This window comes from Misgurnus anguillicaudatus, chromosome 12 (assembly GCF_027580225.2).
Source record: "Misgurnus anguillicaudatus chromosome 12, ASM2758022v2, whole genome shotgun sequence".
In the NCBI taxonomy this organism is placed as follows: Eukaryota; Metazoa; Chordata; class Actinopteri; order Cypriniformes; family Cobitidae; genus Misgurnus; species Misgurnus anguillicaudatus.
In genome coordinates, this window is record NC_073348.2 from 4841031 (window position 1) to 4864320 (window position 23290).

The 23290-nt window shown below is 37.2% G+C and overlaps 1 protein-coding gene and 1 pseudogene across 1 annotated transcript in view; both read right to left on the bottom strand.

Moving 5' to 3' along the window:
• LOC141368955 (uncharacterized) overlaps positions 1 to 23140 on the bottom strand; it is a 246497-nt gene extending 223357 nt beyond the window's left edge. The window contains exon 1 of the mRNA XM_073873799.1: positions 23068 to 23140. The gene's annotated coding sequence lies outside the window, so the exon portion shown is untranslated. The remainder of the gene's footprint in view (positions 1 to 23067) is intronic.
• Positions 17496 to 17612, bottom strand: LOC129447603 (5S ribosomal RNA; annotated as a pseudogene).
• Positions 23141 to 23290: the final 150 nt, after the last annotated feature.

The following is a 23290-nucleotide window of genomic DNA, read 5'->3' on the forward strand; positions in this document are numbered from 1 at the left end:
GCATTATGTAGACATTTATCTTTTGTCTCTACGACAAGTATTCGTTAAGTTACAGTTTATTTTTCTGATGCGTTTCTGAAAGGACTTCACTGAGGGAAAGAGAACAAAACGCGCATCATGTTTATTTTCTTAATTTTGCGAAAAGCACAACATTCTGTTTTTATTGGGAGTGGACAGAAAAAAACTAGACACTGTAACGTTTTAAATGATGTATAAATCATATCTGTATGTCAAAAATCAGCAGAGTTATTTAAGTCTCTTTGTGGAGTGATTGAAAAATAAAGAGTTTGCGGCGCCCGCGCCGCCGTCGACCCCAGAGTGTTAATGGGTCCTAATCCAGTTTCTGGAAAAATTTTGTACAAAAATTGTGTTAAAACTCTGAATAAGACATTTTTGCATAAAAGAGTTGATACGCCTTGGCGTCATGCCCTCCATTTAGGGGAGGATGTTAAGCCAGAATGGCGAGCTTTGTATAAGTCACCTTTGCAAAAAAAAGTGGGTGACTTACAATGGAGGATCCTGCACGGAGCAATTGCCGTAAATGCAATTGTCTCCGTTATAAATCATGATACTAGTGATGAATGCTTTTCTGTTTGCAGAAGGAGAACATATTTCATGCTTTTGTATATTGTAATAGGCTTTTATCATTGTTTCAGGTTTTAAAGACTTTATTCAGGCGTTTTGATGAGGTTTTTTCTTTGGAAACGTTTATATGTGGATTTAAATATGTCCGGACACAGCGATTTTGTTGCCAATTGTTGAACTTTTTACTGGGTCAAGCTAAGAAGGCAATATATGACACTAGAAAAATAAGAATTGAACGCAAATCAAGTGTTAATTTGCAAAGTGTGTTTTTTAACTTGGTAAAATCCAGAATTTTAATAGATTTTCGGTATTACAAAGCTATGGGGGATCTTATGTCTTTTGATTTGATTTGGTGTTACAAATGTAAAGTGTGTAAAGCTGCTTTGATACAATTACCAAATTGTGAAAAGCGCTTTATAAATAAAATTGAATTGAATATTTCTGTAGGTAGGAACTGAATGTATTAGATTAGGTTATTTGTGAATAAAGGTGTGTTAAAATTCTCTCTCTCTCTCTCTCTCTCTCTCTCTCTCTCTGTTTTTGCTTCTATACCTTACCTCTTCAGTGCTCAGACCATAATACAAATCAGCTGCTGTTTTTAGATACATTTCAAGGACTGCTTCTTGTTGTATAGAAAAGACCCTCCTTGGAGTCCAGTACCCTGCCTTTACCTACTCTTCTGGGCCAAGCTTCTCTTGGTTTTTGATAAAACGAAACAGGGTTGGGTGGCTTTGCCACAGACCTCACCGTCCTGCCTTTCTCTGACACTATTCCTGTGTCTCAATTCGTTCCCTGATGTTCGGTTGGCGAGCTTCAGAAAAGGTCACGTGATTTCCGGTAAGGGAACATAGGGACCATCGATGCTCACTGGTTTTTGCGTTGCATTGTGGGAATTTTTAGGGAACTAACGTTCCAGTGCAGAGGATGGATTTTGCGATTGAGACAGCCCTTAAAATGTCTGACTCCCTGATCAGTGCCCTGACTGAACAAGGGAGCTGATTGAAACACACGGACTATGTTTGCTGCTGTTGTGAGGACAGGTAGGGGGACCATCGTGGAATCAGCCAGCTCCGACTTCCCAAATGCACAATTAAGCTGTCTGGACGTGGAGAGATGAACAACATCTCCTGCACTTACAGCAGCTGGGAAAGACTCTGCTTTGCCCTCGAGGACTAGGCCGCCTGTGAGTGCTTTGGGATGGGGGTGAAGCCCATGGAAGAAGCTGTTCGTTGAGAAGAGTGAAAGATGTGTGCTTCTACGTCAAAGCCTCAAAAAATCTCCAACAAAACCAGAAAAATTTGCTAGATTTGTCACTAGTCGCTTTTTTGAAAATAAGACTTTTTTCAGAAGATTTGTCAGGAATTTTCAGGAGGATAAACCCAAGCGCAGACGTAGATGAACAAACACAGGACTTTATTGACAAAACAGGGGAAAAATAAGAAAACAAAACCCACAAGGGGGCAAACAAACAGGGTAAACACTAAAAATCAACACTAAACTACACAAAACACTAAACATAAACTGAACCAGGCATGGCACAGATAGGGCTCAACCTGTGCAGAACGCATGCCCTTTTTGTCTTTACACTCTGAAGTGCAATTTTTTAAAGTGTTTTTAATTTTTGTATAAATCATTTTTACTTATATATATATATTATTAGACAAGCAAAGGGAAAACATCATTCGTCCAGATTAACTTATAGACCTTACTAATATAACTTTAGACAAATATTATCTTTCTACATCTATCAATCTATCCGTCTATCTATCTATCTATATATATGTGCCATTCTTCCCGTACGCGTCCTGGGCAAAAATTTCAGTGCGTCTTCCGGAAGTCGTATTTGTTGACAGCATACGCCATTCAGTTAAAAACATAAGACATGCAATCGTAGTTTCATTCTTACCTGAAAATGTAACTGTTGCTTATATGTTATAATAATAATAATAATAATAATAATAATAATAATAATAATAATCCTCTATGACGTATGCGGTCGACAAATATGACTTCCGGAAGACGCACCCGAAATCCTGGCCAGGACGCACCCGGGAAGAATGGCATGTATGATCACCCTAATATATATATATATATATATATATATATATATATATATATATATATATATATATATATATATATATAAGGGTTTTCGATGCTTCTTCCCCGGCTCTGCCATTTGCAACAATCGCTAGCCGTGTTTCGCTCGCCTCCCTCTGTTGTTTGCCGTAAAGTGATCCTGCTTCTCACGATATCTGAGACTTTGAGAGACTGAAGGACACCGGGTCGGATACAGCTAGGGTTTTAACGGTATGGCGCTATACCATGATATTAACTTTCACGATTATCATACCGTAAACATTTGCTTATTCACGGTTTTGGGCAAAAAATTATATTTTGGGGTATCCACAAAATGAATGCGGGGTTGTCCTTGAAGATAGATATCCAGTTTGCTAGAAATGTGGACAAGAGTGCATGCCCTTGTTACGATCTCACAACACACTTAGTTCGTCTCCTTTATCTCCGTTGGGATCTGCCCACTTTTCTTGCATTTTTACAATATTGCCAGTGGGTGGAGTCAGTCTCTGAACAGTGGTTTAGTTACGCTTTAAGTATCCAAGTTAATTTATTTCAAAAGTGTATTTTTTCCCGAAAAAGTTTGATATAATCATCAGATGTTCACCCCAAAACACCTATCTGGTTTTTTATTAATTTACTGGTCATTGTAGCTAATAATAATAATAATAATAATAATAATAATAATAATAATAATAATAATAATACAGAGTGTTTAATACCGGGAAACCATAATAGTTTTTGAGGTGATCATCATACAGTGAGTGGAAATCTCATACCGTTACAACCCTAGATAAAGCGAACTTGCAATTGGAGTATTCTTTCTACAGACGGTAGGGGCAGGCGAGAGAGTCTTCATTTGTCCGATAAGGAGTAATTTAACCATATACCGACTTACGAAGATGATTTATTAACATAAAAATGCCTCCTTGTGTCCCTTTAACACTCTGGGGTCGACGGCGGCGCGGGCGCCGCAAACTCTTTATTTTTCAATCACTTTGCAAAGAGAGTTAGATAACTCTGCTGATTTTGGACATACAGATATGATTTATACATCATTTAAAACGTTAAAGTGTCTAGTTTTTTTCTGTCCACTCCCAATAAAAACAGAATGTTGTGCTTTTCGCAAAATTAAGAAAATAAACATGATGCGTGTTTTGTTCTCTCTCCCTCATTGAAGTCCTTTCAGAAACATGTCAGAAAAATTGACTGTAACTTAACAAATACTTGTCATAGAAACAAAAGATACATGTCTACATAATGCTTGGAATGTCTGCTTTTGTAAGTGAAATCGAAAACAAATATTGTAATTCGTTGTTAACTGTGTTAGAAGGGGGAGATGTACCGTCTTTCTCGTGTTACTGCATTATCTATAATGAGCCACGCCCCGCTCCATTGAAGAGAAGAGCAGAGATCATCCATATTCATTAGTCAACCCCAGTCAATGGAGACACCGTCTCTGTAGCCATTCAGTGCTGTGTTGAGTTTTAATCCAAGTGCTGATGACATGACATCTACTTGTTTACTCAGACTGTAACTTAAGTTATCTCCAGACGCGAGCGTGTGTGCTTCATCAAACAGACGCGATCGACGTACACAAACACACAATACCTCACATTTGACGCGCTTTGTGGTATCATTATAAAAGATGCGATTGCAAACATCACATCTACTTGTTTACTCGCGCCTAAAGTTATCTCCAAACAGACGCGAGTGTGTGCTTCGTCAGTGTGACGGGATCATTGTCCAAACACACACAAACACATGATGCCTCATATTTGACGCGCTTTGTGGTATCATTATAAAAGATGCTCTCTTGCCTGTAAATACAAGTTATCTCCAGGCGCATATGTTTTCTTTGTGCTTACGTCAGACGCTGTCGATGGCCAAAGGCACACACAAACACAATGCCTCATATTTGACGCACTTTTGTATTAAGACGCATCTCAACACATCTAAAACCCTGTTTGTTCGCCTATATCTCTGCACAGTAAGTTTATTTAACGCAGGATCACGCATGGGAAGGCATTTCTTTTGTGTTGCTTTCACAAACAAACACGTAACAAGGCGTCGTCTTACTGCCTAAAGGCTCATTATGCAGCTCATTATGCAAGTGTTTTGTTCTTCAGTTGTCGATCACAGATTATTCAAGAGCTTTGCATATTGTCTTCCTAACCAAAAAGTAACTTTGAAATTTTAAATTAATATATTGTTGTATGTGAATGAGTAAGCAGAATGATTTTCACATCATTTTAAAGAAAAAACTCTAGACTACTAGATCCTGTTTTGAATAGTCTTGGGAAAACATGTTTAGTATGTGTTTTTTGGACTTATATCAGTCACTTAATATTTTAGCTTTTTCAAAAACCACGCATAAACATTTTTCTCTCAAAAATACAAACATGTACATACATGTTGGTCATATAATATAGTAGCCCAGTTTGTGCCGAACACAGTGTTATAAGACTTTTGCCATTATTATGTTTTTAAGCAACTGAAAAAAGCACAAATGTCAGTGCATGTCAAAACTTCTCCAGGGCCCTAAAAACCCCTTAGACCCCAGAGGGTTAAGTACATCTATAACGTCTATGTCGTTTGAGTATGTCTATAACGGCGCATGTTTTATAAATTTGAGCAGGGGTCACCAAGGGCTCCAAACTGTGCACAAATGGAGTTTTTGACACAGCGCGAGCAGTTTTTTAACACAGCGCGAGCAGTTTTTTAACACAGCGCGAGCAGTTTTTTAACAAGTGTTCACGCATGTGAAGGGCACCCGTGACAACAATGGGGTATTTACCGCTTTTTTGGATGACGCGTCTTAATCGTTTAACTACGCAGCCCGGGTAGTCAACACATCTCACTTAGACCTGTGAAAAGACACGCCCGCGTGGGCTTAAATTCAGACATTGCATAGATGAGAGAGAGAGAACATCTAGCCTACATCAGGGGTCTTCAACTACAGTCCTCTCTTCGGGGGCCAGATTTTAAAATTGTAAATATGACGAGGGCCAGCCAAACTTTTACCCATATTTTTTTACTTTGACCATTATATATATATATATATATATATACACATACATACAGTGTGTTGCCTTTTAATTACTGAAGTCATATTTTCTTTATTAATATTTAGAAACTATTGCAACATGTAAGAGTCAAATGTTAATAGTAAAAGTGTAAAAGATCAACTCTCTTATACATATTTTGTTTATAACTGTTTAACTTTCATTAATTGTTACATGTCAAGTATTCATATAACATATAGCCACTCCTAATGACTAAAATTGCACTACATGTTTTCTTTTTTTTATATGTTATAGATATATAGGCTAAACAGCCTTTCCGTTGGACATTACAGATATAACTGTCGGGAGTTCGCCCCCTAGTGGCAGTAGTAATAAAATTGTAGTTTAATCGTAAGTCTGTCATGTGAACCTTTAATCTACGAATATATTTATAGTTAATAATTTACTTACCAGTAATCAATCGTGTTTAAAGTATTCAAGGTGTTACTTATAAAGTGAAACAAAAAATAATTAATAATTTTTACTTTGCACACAGTTTTGATTGGAACACACTGAAATACATCACTTCCGGTCGCCGCGTCACATGCGGTGAAGCCGCAGTTAATTTTCTTTAACGCATCCAAAGCGCGAATTGGATCAGATAATTAAGCACCCACAGATGGTTGGCAGCCCCTTTCTGACTCACTTTCCGTGGTTTCGGCTGTCATTTGTCATGTACAGTGGAAAGGTAAAAGTAACCACGCTAAATTTAAATCAGACTATAGTCGTTTCTCAATCCGAAGGCTGCAGCCTCCGGAGGTCGCATTTCCAGGCTGCATACATCATTAAGTCTTATTTCAGAATTTTAACAATTATAAAGTTGACTATTATTCTTAGTTAATCGTAAATTGTTGTAATATGCTTATGATTTGTGAATGTAATGCTCAGTTAACTTAAACTTGATGACTAGTGATGGGTGATACCAGTTATTTTCTTGTCGATCCGATACCAAGTACTTCTGAGACAAGTATCACCGATACCAATACCGATTCCGATATTAAAATTTTATTAAAGTGATTTTATGGGGTCTTTTGATAGCCATCATTATTAATATCAAATAAAATAAACATGACAACTTTTTGCACTGAACACTATTACAAGATTTATTCCCTTTATACGTTTTGGAGATAAAACAACTGAATGCTGACATTAACATTTTTTTCTCTTGAGCCTATTTTATTTGACTGATAAACTCTACTGCTTTTGAAAATAAAATAAAACCCTTATAAAAGTCAGAATACTGGAATTCACTGAAATTCAAACCAGGGATGAATGTGAAGCTGCACTTCGTCATGCTCTGTATGGTATTTTGCTTTTAGATGTTTTGTCATATTTGTGGTATTACCACAGTGTCATATTTTTGTTGTTGTTGTTGACAAATGTAACACGAGGCTTCGCATTATTAACTGACCACAACAATGCACTTAAACCCCTTTTAAAACTCCCTGCGCTGACTGAGTGTGCTGGTAGTGACTGAGCGAATGAACACTGTAATACTAATACAGCGGAAGGAGATGGGACTGAATAAGAGAACGCGGTGATACAGCAGAAGAAGATATAGTTCCCACTGATATTACAATTTAAGTGTATTTATATACAAAACGGCGTCCAGCTATTGTTTTAAATTATAAAATCACTTACTTAAAAAACAAACAAACAAATAGAAACAATACTTGTACTTGAGAATCGATCATTTTGATACAAAGGCAGGATCGGAAATATCAATACTTTAGGATCGATCCGCCCATCACTATTAATGACATGGGCAGTTTGCATATGCGAGCTCGGGAGGCTGCATGCAGCCTTCCGATTGAGAAACGGCCAAAGGTGACCGGCAGGCCGGATAAAGATGATTGGCGGGCCGCACTTGGCCCGCGGGCCGCCAGTTGACTAGCCCTGGCCTACATTAACATCAAAAACATTACAGATTAGAAAGGTCTTAGACAGATGCCCAAGGAAAACTGGATAGAAGACGAGAAACGTGTAAAGGATACAAGTATCTATATTGCCTTGCCATATGCTATCTGGATAGAACTTATTTTATATGTATGTATCTTATGCTTTGAATTAGTCAAATGTGAATAATTGCAGGCTGATTTAAGGTGTGCTCAAAAATTTCTGCTTGTGCTTCTAACATTTTCTCTCAGGGGCTACAGTGCTCCTAATAACAAAAGTTAGCCCTGAATTACTAGACTAAATTTTTATACATTTTCATTGCTGGCTTTTTTTAAGGAAAGAGTAGTGCATGAGAGAGAACAACCGCTGTGCTTAGTGCACCTTCAAAAGAACATGGTCCCTGGTCCTCCGCAAAGTTTTTGCCAGGTATGCAGATACATGTTGGATATGCTAATGGTATGGCTATAGTATTATATAATCTCCAATTTTGATCTTTAATTTCCTATTTCCCCCTCTTCTCAATGGCATACATAGTTAACCAAATAATAAAAATTAGCTCATAAAACCAAACAAAATAGCTCTTTTTCTTCAAACATATTTATATTTAACTTTGTTTCCTCTGCTTTGCATGTACATAATGAAAATTAATTTATTATACAATTCAATATGAGTGGGTACACACAAGCAGTTCACAAACACAGACAACCACCCAGGAGGCAAATTGTTAAAGCCAACTTAGAAGACCAGATATCCTTTGCACTGTATAATACCAAGCTATCATAAAATGTAATTTTTCATTCATTAATTGTGAATTTTTCATTCATTAATATTGAATAAATATAAAGCTTTTAAACAATTATTATGTGATATTTATTTTTACTTTTTCAGTTTCAACACATGCCCCTCAAAAGGTCTGTGCACAGCCCTGAACTGAACTAGATCTTCTCTCATAACAAAGTACTTCACAGCACGGAACAAAACTAATCCAAACACAAGGACTATAAATAGGGAGAAATTAATGAGACACACCTGAAAAGAATCACGAGTAAGGGATCGGGGAAAAAGTGACGAGACCCGGGGAAATGCCAGGATCCTTACAAGATTATGTAGTGGTCCAATGCCAATAGATTGTCCCAAAATATTAGCAAAACTAAATGTATGATATTTTTTAGTAAAAGGATATATGTTGAAACATCACTGTTCATTAATGGATTAGAAAGGGTACATGAGATTAAGTTTCTAGGTATTGTGATTGACGAACATTTGACCTGGAAATCACATATTGATAATATCAAAGTCAAGGTATCCCAAATAATAGCAGTGCTGCATAAAGTAAAAGATTCTCTAAATAAGAATGCATTGTTTTTGTATATATATATATATATATATATATATATAACTCATTGATTGTGCTATATCTGACTTATTGCCTTGAAGTGTGGGGAAGTGCCTGCAAAATATACATTAATCCAATTTTAGTTTTACAAAAAAGAGTGATTAGAATTATTAGTGGAAGTGGATATAGAGATCCAAGTAAATTCTTTATTCATACAATTAAAAACATTATGGGGCGGTTTCCCGGACAGGGATTAGACTAGTCCTAGACTAAAATAAATGTAAGAGCTGTCCAAACTGAAAACCACTTGCACTGACATATCTTAAAACACATCAGTGCCCTTTGTTTTGCCTCAGAAGTAATGTTTTTAGTAAGGTATGTTTGTTCAAACTAGTTATATTTCCTAATTAAACTAAGGCCTAGTCCTGGTTTAAGCTAATCTCTGTCCGGGAAACCACCCCTAAAACTTAATGAATTACAGGGCTTAAAGTGAAAAAAAATCCTGAGCCTGAACTTTATGTGGCTCAACCAGGACTTTTACCAAGCCCATTTTTTCTATAAACTAATTCTATGAGCAACAGCACAGTCATATTTTCAACGCATTAACAACTTATTATGCCAAAAAACCTATGCAAAAACAAGCCTCAGGTTTCGGAAGTTTACTGCACCAAGTGCCTAAAGCAGGGGGCTCAAACTGGCTTTGGGCCATTTCTGAGATGGACATCTTGTTGGAGGGACGTAGAGCTATTTTAACATAAAAACACAATATTTCTGTATATGTACTGCATTTAACCCTCTGGGGTCTAAGGGGTTTTTAGGGCCCTGGGGAAGTTTTGACATGCACTGACATTTGTGCTTTTTTCAGTTGCTTAAAAACATATTAATGGCAAAAGTCTCACAACACTGCGTTCAGCACAAACTGGGCTACAATATCATATAATCAACATGTATGTACATGTTTGTATTTTTGAGAGAAAAATGTTTATGCGTGGTTTTTGAAAAAGCAAAAATTTTAAGTCACTGATATAAGTCCACAAAACTAATTCTAAACATGTTTTCCCAAGACTTTTCAAAACAGGATCTAGTAGTCTAGAGTTTTTTCTTCAAAATGATGTGAAAATCATTCGGCCTACTCGTTCACATAAAGCAAGATATTGATTTACAATTTCTAAGACACTTTTGCTTGGGAAAGGCTGTATGCGTGGAGGAAGGAATGCTCCTGAATAATCAGTGATTGACAGCTGAGAGACAAAAGGGTTGCATAATGAGCCACATGAGCCTTGTGGGGATGTTCAACAGGAATGTAACTTTCTCTGTAGTAAAACCATGATGGTTTACTTTTCAATTTAAATGTAAATACACACACACAATATATATATATATATATATATATATATATATGAAGAGTTTGGTTCCAAAACGTGATAAACGGCATAAAAAAAATTGTTACTATTATATCAGGTCAGTATTTTAAAGTAAATTCTTAATTTTACGCAAAATGCAATATCCGCCGTGTTATTCTGTCAGTTTTTCTCCCTTTTTTCGCAAAATGCGATAAACGCCACTGCTCCTTTTTTACAGAACGCAATAAATCCATTTCTGATATTACAGCCCACCAGTCACGCAATGTAAACAAACAATGGCGGACGCGCTGAGTCCACGGAGTCCTAGTTTTCCTCATCTACTTTGTACTTCGTGATCAACAAACAAAACAAAATAATACTTTAATTGCATCCCTAAACCTGTGATGGTTTTCTGTGATGGGAAAGAAACGTAAGCCATCAGCATCTAATATTTTCCCTGAGAGGCACTCGGTAGACGGGTGCTTGTTCTCCCGACAGCATCAGCTTCTCATGCTAACACATTGACCCCAGAGGATCTTATGAAAAACTTTCCATAATTTTACTCAAAGTCAACGAAAATCGAGCAGGACCAAAAACATTTTACAGCTGATCTCTGTGAAAGACGTTAAGCGACGACGTCAAGTAACCGCAATGACAGTGATCTTAATATGACAAAGTAAGTGTTTTGATTAATGACATTAATGTTTATATTTTTAATTAGTGTGTACAACTAGTCAACTAAATGAATATAACATGGCAAAGATGAATGCACATTTATACAGGCTATTGATTCAATAGATTTATAGCATTTTGAATAAAAACTTTTTGCATTTTGTGGAAAAAATAATCCGTTTTTATAATAAATCTTTGAAAATCAACTTATGGATTTGAATTTTTTATGTTTTTATAACCTGAAGATGCTATGTGAAAGTTTGTAAAAGAAAATAGTTGTTTTCATCTTGTCACTTTCTTGGTATAGAAAACACGTTTTTACCAAAATTTGTCAAAATGGATTTATTGCGTTTTGGAACCAAACTCTTCATATATATTACATTAATTTCACATGTAGGCTATAAGTTACCTTTTAAAAACCATAGTAGCCTAATCAAAGTGAACACAGGGTTTGTGTGTGGCAAAAAGCTCAAAAGAACAACTATATCGTTGTTTGGACTCTTAGTTGTGTTTTTGTAATCATTATAGTAGAAACACAACAAGGGACAAGCATGATAAACTTGCACGATAAACTTGCTCAATGTTTGTTTACAGCCGCCGCCATTACCTCACGTGTTGCTCATGAAAGCAGTCGGCTTGTTCGACTTCATGCGGCGCTGCAAAGATCGACAGCCGGGTGACGTCAAACTACCGCGAGAGTGATCGGCGAAATTATATGGAAGAGTTTGCTTTTAAATCGCTCTCGCGAAACTCTGACGTCATTCGGCTGCCGGTTCTTGTGGCGCCGCATTAAGTCGAACAAGCCTATTAACTTATGTGTGCACATGCGAGTGATCCTGTGTTTAAACGTGCTGTGCGGAGATATATGCTTAGACGCAACTAAATAAGGATTGTACTGTTTGCAGTCGCGTATTTTATAAGAATACCAAAAACCGCGTCGATTTCCTGACTCGCGTGTTTGTGCATGCGTTTCCCATCGCGTGAACTGTTTGACGGAAGACAAAGAAAACACTCGCGTCTGGAGATAGTGACACACATACGCAAGTAAATAAGGATTGTACTGTTTTCAATCGCGTATTTTATAAGAATACCAAAAACCGTGTCGAGTTTCCTGACTCGTGTGTTTGTTTACGTGTGTTCCCCTCGCGTGAAATGTTTGACGGAAGAACAATGAAAACACTCGCGTCTGGAGATACTGACACACATACGCAAGTAAATAAGGATTTAGATGTCATATTTTGGTGCAATCGGATGAAACAACAAGGAATGGAGAGACTGGGTTGTGGACTGGATTGCGTATCCATTGACTGCAGGAGGCACAAGTTATGCATATGGATGTCTCTGCTCATTCACTTCAATGGCGCGGGGGCGTGGCAATCTCTTCTCATTACAGATAATTAGGTAACATTAGAAAGACGGTCCCTCTCCTACTTCTCATACAGTTTACACCGAATGACAATATATGTTTTCGATCTCACTTACATAATTTAAAAGCTGACATTCCAAGCATTATGTAGACATTTATCTTTTGTTTATATGACATGTATTCGTGAAGTTACAGTTAATTTTCTGACGCGTTTCTGAAATGGCTTCACTGAGGGAGAGAGAACAAAACGCGCATCATGTTTATTTTCTTAATTTTGCGAAAAGCACAACATTCTGTTTTTATTGGGAATGGACAGAAAAAAAACTAGACACTTTAACGTTTTGAATGATGTATAAATCATATCTGTATGTCCAAAATCAGCAGAGTTATCTAAGTCTCTTTAGGGAGTGATTGAAAAATAAAGAGTTGGCGGCGCCCGCGCCGCAGCCGACCCCAGAGTGTTAAATTCTATTATTTAACATATAATAATACATACAAATAAAACAGTGCTTTCAATCTATTTTATAATTTATTTTTAAGAAAATCTTTTCTAAACCTTATCTTAAATTAATAATAATAATAATAATAATAATAATAAATACAAACTTTTTCTATTAAAACCTTGCACTAAATTAACAAATTAAATTCCTGAATACATTTATGAACTATTATAGCCTATACATTTATATTGGACTTGAATATGTTCGATCTCTGTAAAAATTAATATTACTGCTTCATGTGTAACTGCATAGCAAGCAACATAATGATACATATACTTTATTATTCACTTATATTGAGTTGAGTGAGCTGCATACATAGACTACTGTAGTCTACTTTTATCTTTTGCACGTTTCTCCTAATCTTTCCTCTTTTCAAAACCTGCACTTGGCTTTTTCCGCATCCGTAGTTTAATATGCGTTGCATTACATCTCCCGCTTGCACTGCTTATGACGTGTCGCCAATGAAAGGAGTGACTTGAACAAACAAACCCCGCACAGCTTTTCTCCGAGTAACAGTTGGGTAACCCCGAGTTACAGTACAGCTCTTCTCTGGACGGACACTCCAAAGTCCCGACCAGATTAACTGATCACACGGTGACAATGATTTGATTGACGTGAGGTGCAGATGAGCAATAAAATCTGATCACATATTCTGTTATCCTCGCTGTCAGAGTGAGAGCCACTCATGGTTGCGTAGCAACGGAGGACGCCCAGCCTCTCACGGGCTTAGGAATGAAAAAAATCGCATTGACTCGCGTTTAACACGTGTTTTAGACGCAACATGTGAACGGCCCCTAAAAAGTTTACATCAATAATAAAAAAAATATAAACTAAGAAAATCTTCCTGCGGGGCAGATTATATTATATTTTTGAAAGCAGAACCGGCCCGCATAGAGGGGGAGAGACGGCCGCGGGCCGGGAGTTTGAGACCACTGGCCTAAAGCCTTACCGTGTCTTGTCCTCTTTCTTCAAGGCATGCCAAGCGTCACTTGTTTTTTACTTTCTCCTCCGAAGCAGATGTATTTTCTTTTGGTTTGATAAACTTCATTCTCCACAGCGTGTGTAGCCTACAAGCTAACTGCGAACTGGTTCACTTTCTGCACAAGACCCACCCTCCTCTCTAGCAATTGGCTAAGACAACCTAATATCATGCTCCCATTGGCTGTGACCGCTGACTCGTGAATCAAGGTGGTAGGTTGAAGGGGACCGGTTATTATTGCCAGTTCGTTAATTCAAATTTAGCCGCTTGGTATGCGCGCTCATAATGGAAGTGACGCGCTCGTTTTTTCCAAGCGCGTCCGTGCCCAAAGTGACTCATTTGCATGTTTTGCCTGCGCCGGAGTCCGGACCTGCCCTCCAGCCGGAAATCCGGCCCCCGGCCGGAGTGCTTTAAGCCCTGGAATTAGTAGAGTATAACCTTCTTAATACCATGTATAAACCCCATCTGGAAAGTTTACAAAACAATTTGCAAAACAGATTTGCCATGAGAAAAAGCAGTTATGAACTAAAAGGTACTGAGGTTGTTAAAACACGAAATACATCAATGAAGTTGATCTGCTACTCCACAATATTGTATTTAATGAACAGTGACAATTTTACATACTTCTTAAACACATAAGTGGACTTTAAAGTTTTAATTCTACAATCAAGACCGTTCCACAGACTAACTCCTTTGATTGTGACACATTTTTCCTTTAAAGCTGATTGGAACCTAGGTTTTATAATGTCTCTGAAAAAAGAGACGCCTGCATGATGCAAAATCGCGTCTACTGCACCTAGTTTGCTGCTGCAACAATTTGGATGCATTCGCGCGTGTAGAGGAAGTAGACGCGCAGAAAAAGCAAGCATTTGACGCGCGTCCGAGGCAAAATCCGCTTCTTGTGCGAGGGGCAACTGCTGTGCGATTGTCTGTTTTTAAGATGGCTGATGTTGATTGTGCGTACGTCGAGAGAGTTACCGGGTTGTATTTGCTCTCGAGAGCAGAACAGCGGCGTAGAGGTCAGCGTTGCCGTACTTGGGTCCATGAGACCCTCCGAGGGCGTTCCCAGTTTGGCGACTACCATCATTTGCTCCAGGAGCTGCGCCTGGATGACGGCTGCTTTCAGCGGTACTTCCGCCTCTCTCGCGCCCAGTTTGATGACCGGTTGTCCCGCGTTGGAGCGAGGATCACCCTTCAGGACACCAACTACAGGCACTCTATCCCAGCTGCCTGTCTATCTGTCTTCGATTAGTAAATGTATATGTATTTAAAATACAGTATATTATATATACATATTAAATACAGTATGTGAATACGCTATGCTATCAATGTGTGTCAAACTACGGTTACCAAATTAACCATGGTTTTACTACAGTAAAAAAACATGGTTACTGTAGTAAAACCACGTTAATCACAAAATCACAATGGTTAGTTATATTAAAACCATGGTTACTGTAGTGAAACTATGGTAACCGCAAAATAACCATGATTTTAAGAGCCATTGTTTAAAAAAAAACATAGTTTAACTATGGTTACTGCAGTAAAACCATGGTTTTGCTTATAGTAATCAATACACCAAAAAACATGGTTACTACACTTTTAACACAATGAAACTATGGTTAATTTTCGTAAGGACACTGTTGGTGTTCTTTGTAGTGATACTTAGTACTTTACTTAGTTTATTTGTCTTAGTATTCTTTGTATTTTAAGTACTGATTTAGTTTAATTTAGACCTGATTTTTTTCTAGTGTAATTACACTTTAGACCTGGTTGAGTCCTACTTTTGTCCTGTGTCGTCCTAATTTTTATTCTAATAATATTTATAACAATGTTTTCTAGATTTCTTGCCACTGGGGACTCATTCAGGACCATCGCGTCCAGCTACAGGGTTGGGGTTGCCACGGTGTGCAAGATTATCCCCCAGGTAGTGACTGCCATCTGGGGCTGCCTTGTGGAGGACTACATGGCTGTGCCCATCACTGATACCTGGAGGTCCATTGCAGAGGAATTCCAGGAGCGGTGGAACTTCCCTCTGTGCTGTGGAGCGGTGGATGGAAAGCATGTGGTGATGAAGGCACCCCCCAACTCAGGATCCCAGTTCCACAATTACAAGGGAACCTTATCCATCGTTCTCCTTGCAGTTGTGGATGCGCAGTATCGCTTCCGGGTGATTGATGTTGGGGGGTATGGCAGGACCAGTGACGGTGGGATTCTGGCCAACTCCGCCTTTGGATATGCTCTCCAGGCTGGCACACTTCATCTACCTCCTGACCAGTCTCTACCTGGTGGTGAAGAAAGAGGACCCCTGCCCCGTGTCTTCTTGGCTGATGAGGCATTCCCGCTGCGGAGGAACCTCATGTGGCCCTTCCCTGGACACTCGCTTCCTCCAGAGAGGCTTGTCTTTAATTGCCGTCTCTCTAGAGCCCGGCTGGTGGTGAAAGACGCCTTTGGCATCCTCTCCTCACAGTGGAGGATGTACCGGCTGCTCATCAAGCTCCACCCTTAAGTTGCAGAGAAGTGTGTGAAGACGACATGTGTTCTCCCCAACTTTATGAGGTGTTCGGTGGGCAGAGAGGCACCTGCTGTGAGGGGTGCAGGAAATGCTGGAGATGAGCCACTACCAGGTCTGGGTTGGGTTGCGGCAAAAAACTCCTCCAGAGAGGCAGTCCAGGTGAGGGATGTTTTCATGGCATATATATATATATATATATATATATATATATATATATATATATATATATATATATATATATATATATATATATATATATATACACACACACGTTCAACCCTACAATACCCTATGTGGCAACAAAAGATGGTGGTGCGAGGTCAGGCAGGTGCCGTCTCACTGCCATTTAACCATCATCATAAATTTAAAAAACATTTTTTTTCAAAAGCAACGTCATGCTGGCAAGTTCATACATTTAAATAATATTAAAATAACATTGTCTATATTCTATATTGCGGCACTTGCTATCAACTTGGTATGTCCGTGTATGGCAGACGCCATTGATCAACATCAAGTTCAAGTTCAGAGCGCGTCTGATCTATACTCCTCAGTATCTCAGCAGCATATACCGGCAAAGTTTTACCAGTTGGACAGTTTGCGCTGTACAGCAGAGTCCTTAACAAAGGAAGAGCGATTCTCCCAAATATCTCATCACATCGTACAACTGCATGTAACCAATCAAATCTGGTGTGGAAACTATTTGGATATTTAATAATAATAATAAATTATAATAATTTGTTACATTTATATAGCGCTTTTTTCTCAGTACCCAAAGCACTTTACATATGAATGGGGGAATCTCCTCAACCACCACCAATGTGCAGCATCCACCTGGATGATGCGACAGCAGCCATATTGCACCAGAACGCCCACCACACACCAGCTTATTAGTGGAGAGGAGACAGAGTGATATAGCCAATTAGTATGAGGGATGATTAGTAGGCCAATGAGCAAGTTTGGCCAGGATGCCAGGGCACACCCCTACTCTTTTTCGAAGGACATCCTGGGATTTTTAATGACCACAGAGAGTCAGGACTTCGTTTTAACGTCTCATCCGAAGGACGGTGCTTTTTTTGACAGTATAGCGTCCCTGTCACTATACTGGGGTGTTAGGACCCACACAGACGACAGGGTGAGCACCCCCTGCTGGTCTCACTAACACCTCTACCAGCAGCAACCTGGTTTTCCCAGGTGGTCTCCCATCCAAGTACTGACCAGGCTCAGCCCTGCTTAGCTTCAGTGGGCAAGCTGTCTTGGGCTACAGGGTGATATGGCTGCTGATATTTGTTTACTACGCTACTGCTTGCCAGTGATATACACCTAAATCCTGGGCCACGTGCGAATGAGATGGCCTGGGATCGACATTGTTTTGTGACATCTGTGCGGAATGTATGTCAACTCACTCCCTGGTTTAAATGATATGGGATTGGGACATGATCATTTTGCAAATATTGCTCAAACTGCATTAGATTCTGCTCGACTATGTAATTTTGATCCGATAGCAGGAACTGTACATTCAAGCAGGTTACTGCCTTGAATGATATGGGACTGGGATACGATCGTTTTGCAAATACCACTCCACAAACGGCATCAGTTTCTGCTCGACTATGTGACTCTGATTCAATAACAGGAACTGTACAACAGGTAACTGCCTTAAAATCTGATACTTTGCATTCCTCTGAAACTATGGTCATGATGGGATATTATTGCGGAGGTCTATGATCAATCCGGCAATTATAAAGAATCGCCGTTTTAGATTATTTAGAACAGTAAACCATGCTTGAATTCTTTGGGATTTGAAATCGAAAGCAAGTGGGTTATTAAGTAGACATTTAAACATCAAAAGCGTTATGCAAAAAAAATAAAAAAATAAAATACAACATCTGTTATATAAATCAAATTTGGATTTTTTATGTCTATCGGAAACTTGGTTGCATCAGAACTCTTCGGCTGATATGCTGAATGTGTATGGTTATAATATATATAGATGGGATAGAATTACTTGTAAAGGTGGAGGTGTGTTGTTTTATGTTAAGGATAATATAAGATGTGAGCAAATTCACTGGACCCATGGCTCTGATTTAGAATGTATTAGTCTTAAAATTATTTTGTCTGATAAAATGCAACTTTATTGTTATAGGAATGTATAGACCTCCATCTGCAAAGGTTGATTTTTATGATAAACTACACACTCTAATTAAAGAGTGTAATACAAATAAAGAGATTATTTTATTAGGAGATTTGGTAACACTTTATTTTAAGGTGTCCTTAATACAGAGTAATTACCTCATTAAGTACTTAGTAGTAGATGGTGTAATTACATGCAACTAAATGTACTTAATATGTAACTAAGTTATGGAACAGCATGTACTTACAGATTGTAATTATGCACATGTAATAAGCTGCAACTGTTACACATATGTAACAGGTCGAGTCTGTTACAAAGCTAACTACTGGTGTAATAAAAGGTCTTGTTACATATGTGTTACAATGTAATCATATTGAAAGTACTTTGTGTAGTACTATGTAATAACAAGTACCTACATATGTTACTAGTTACATAGTTCACAGTTTAATTACATGAATTAGCTTCTTAAATACATTTAAATTACATTATATTACACAGGGATAAGCTACGTAAAATAAAGTGTATCTAGAGTGTACTTAAGTGTACTTCATCTGTTTCTACATACCTTATCCATCTGTAACACAGTTTGAATTGACTTACTAGTTCACTGTTAATAACATGAATTAGCTTCTTAATTACATTTAAATTACATTATATTACACAGTTTGAAACGACTTACTAGTTCACTGTTAATTACATGAATTAGCTTCTTAATTACATTTAAATTACATACTATTACACGGGGATAAGCTACGTAAAATAAAGTGTATCTAGTTTGTACTTAAGTTTGAAACAACTTACTAGTTCACTGTTAATTACATGAATTACCTTGTTAATTACATTTAAATTACATACTATTACACGGGGATAAGCTACGTAAAATAAAGTGTATCAAGAGTGTACTTAAGTGTACTTCATGTGTATCTACATACCTTATCCATTTGTAACGTAGTTTGAATCGACTCACTAGTTCATGGTTTAAATACATGAATTAGCTTCTGAATTACATTTAAATTACATAATATTACACAGGGATAAGCTACGTAAAATAAAGTGTATCAAAAGTGTACTTAAGTGTACTTAAGTTTGAAACGACTTACTAGTTCACTGTTAATTACATGAATTAGCTTCTTAATTACATTTAAATTACATACTATTACACGGGGATAAGCTACGTAAAATAAAGTGTATCTAGTTTGTACTTAAGTTTGAAACAACTTACTAGTTCACTGTTAATTACATGCATTAGCTTCTTAATTACATTTAAATTACATAATATTACACGGGGATAAGCTACGTAAAATAAAGTGTATCTAGAGTGTACTTAAGTGTACTTCATGTGTATCTACATACCTTATTCATCTGTAACGTAGTTTGAATCGACTCACTAGTTCACTGTTAATTACATGAATTAGCTTCTGAATTACATTTAAATTACATAATATTACACAGGGATAAGCTACGTAAAATAAAGTGTATCAAAAGTGTACTTAAGTGTACTTAAGTTTGAAACGACTTACTAGTTCACTGTTAATTACATGAATTAGCTTCTTAATTACATTTAAATTACATACTATTACACGGGGATAAGCTACGTAAAATAAAGTGTATCAAGAGTGTACTTAAGTGTACTTCATGTGTATCTACATACCTTATTCATCTGTAACGTAGTTTGAATCGACTCACTAGTTCACTGTTTATTACATGAATTAGCTTCTGAATTACATTTAAATAACATAATATTACACGGGGATAAGCTACGTAAAATAAAGTGTATCTAGTTTGTACTTAAGTTTGAAACGACTTACTAGTTCACTGTTCATTACATGAATTAGCTTCTTAATTACATTTAAATTACATACTATTACACGGGGATAAGCTACGTAAAATAAAGTGTATCTAGAGTGTACTTAAGTGTACTTCATGTGTATCTGCATACCTTATTCATCTGTCAAGTAGTTTGAGTCGACTCACTAGTTCATGGTTTAGGTGCATGAATTGGCTTCTGAATTGCATTTAAATTACATAATATTACACGTGGATAAGCTACGTAAAATAAAGTGTATCAAAAGTGTACTTAAGTGTACTTCATGTGTATCTACATACCTTATCCATTTGTAACGTAGTTTGAATCGACTCACTAGTTCATGGTTTAAATACATGAAATAGCTTCTGAATTGCATTTAAATTACATAATATTACACGGGGATAAGCTACGTAAAATAAAGTGTATCTAGAGTGTACTTAAGTGTACTTCATAAAAAATTGAATGCTAAAAATATTTAATATTGATATACTTCAGTATACTTGCGCTCACACTAATGACCAGTATATTTAAACTGTGCTATTGATTAGTTAGTGCTATTTCAGAACAACACATTTTTTACTTCATATATTTTACTTTAAGTGTATTTGGTGTACTTTTGTGTGCTAAAGTGGAACAACTTCAAGTGTACTTAGTACAATTTAAGCATAGGCTATGACTGTTTGTGCTAAATGCATGCTTGATAAGTGAATTTAGAGTTTATTTTTGTGTTTAATTTTTGTTAAACGTACAAAAATGTATTATGAGTGTCTTGCAAACATACACTCAGTATACCTTGAATAGATTGTTTGCACACATTTTATAGATCTATATTTTTTGGCTAATCCAAAATTCTTAAAGGGAAATTCCGCCTTGAAATGATCCCAGGATTAACAACAAACGTGCACCGAGCTCGACCGTTCACTGGAGTTTGTTTTCATGCTAGTCTAACGTGACCAGTGTTATTGCTAAACGCAAATTAGCATGTTATGGTAGCCTTCGGGGCATCAGTGCATTAAAAACGAAATCGCTATGTCTATACTACTAATAATGCTCAAAATAACCCCACACTTACACTGTAGCACAATGAGGGTCTCTATATGTAAACCGAAGCATTGAGAACTTTGCAAGTGTACAGGCAGTTTATTAAAAAGAAACATTTACCGTTCACGTCTGGATCACATATCCATGCGGGCGCCATCTTGGGAAAACTGAACTCTCGCGTGAAAGCACAACACCTGTTCAGGGCAACAACGTTTCACGCGAGAGTTTAGTTTTCCCAAGATGGCGCCCGCATGGATATGTGATCCAGACGTGAACGGTAAATGTTTCTTTTTAATAAACTGCCTGTACACTTGCAAAGTTCTCAATGCTTCGGTTTACATATAGAGACCCTCATTGTGCTACAGTGTAAGTGTGGGGTTATTTTGAGCATTATTAGTAGTATAGACATAGCGATTTCGTTTTTAATGCACCGATGCCCCGAAGGCCACCACAACATGCCAACCTGCGCCCAGCCATAACACTGGTCACGCTAGACCAGCACGAAAACAAACTCCAGTGAACGGTCGAACTCGGCACACGTTTGTTATTAACCCTAGGATCATTTCAAGGCGGAATTTCCCTTTAAAACTACCCTGGTAAAAATGAATATGGTAAGTATATTACGTTTTGTATACTTTAACATACCTGCAGCTAGACCAGTGACCAGTATACTTCGTTTGTTTATAATTAGTTAACTTAAAGAGTGCTATTTTGGGAATAGATGACTTCAGCTGATAACATATCCAAAATTATTTTTTTGAAATAAATGTTTCCAAATAAAAGCTGATTAAAACAGTCAAAAAAATGTTATAATTATATTTAAATATATGTTTATTCACAGCATTCATAGTGTACACTATTTGCGTAAAAATGGAACAATTACTCATTGAAGAATGTCAAGATGATTCAGAGTTTTCAACATCTTTCTCACGCAAAATCAACTTTAGTCTGGCAGGTTTTGATTCAGCCTAATAGTAGTCTGAAAAAGAGAGACAATAAGCTCAATTAACAAGTGTTTAATTTTAAGACATTGCATTTATTTAAGACTTACTGTTTTAAATCTATAGTTTACTGGCTAAAGAGAACAATGGCAACTGAGCAGAAAGTATATTTTTACGTAACTTGAGCTTGACTAGAATGTCCTCATATATAAAGAACTCTTCATTAAAATAACTTCCCAAAGTAGGCATATGAACATACTCAATTACCCCAAAAAGTAACATTAACATTTCTTTAGACTCACAGTATTCACATTAGATTGTCATTTCACATTAGATTATCTTTTGTCTTTTAAAGATTCTTTTAGAAACCATAAATTGTCTATTTAAGCACTAATTATATGCTCAAAACAACCTCAACATCATATGAGTTATTTTCTGTCATATTTCTTTACTCTTGTTTCATACGCAAACATATGATCTCATTTACAATTCAATTATTAGCACTATCACCATGGCAACATTCACTTGAAACAAAATGGCGGACACCCGCGAACTCCGTGTGCACTACTGAACTCACGGTACTGTCAAATAGTTGTTTACCATCAAAATTCAAGTAACAACATAATTGCATTTTTTTCTCTCTGTGAAATAGCAATCTTTGTTTTTAAAAGGAACTTTCAAGATAGTTACTTCAGTTCGTATTACATTCACGAGTACTTAAAATACAGTTTTGTTGTTCAAAACTCACTCAAAACGTTAAACACTGATGACAACCATTTATAGACACCTTTAACTTGTTATATACTCGAATTAATCTTACCTGCAAAGAATATTAAACAAGATAGATTAATTTCTCCCGGAGCATCTCGAATCACTGTTATCTGCTCTCTGCATTAACTTGTGTATATATAAGCGCTACTACTACTAAGCAGACCTATGCGAGAGCTCCCCCTAGCTGTCTGTATGATGTAGACCGCCTATGCACACACATACAAATATATTGCTACTGCAGAACTCTTTTACAATGAAAAGTGTGTCCCTGA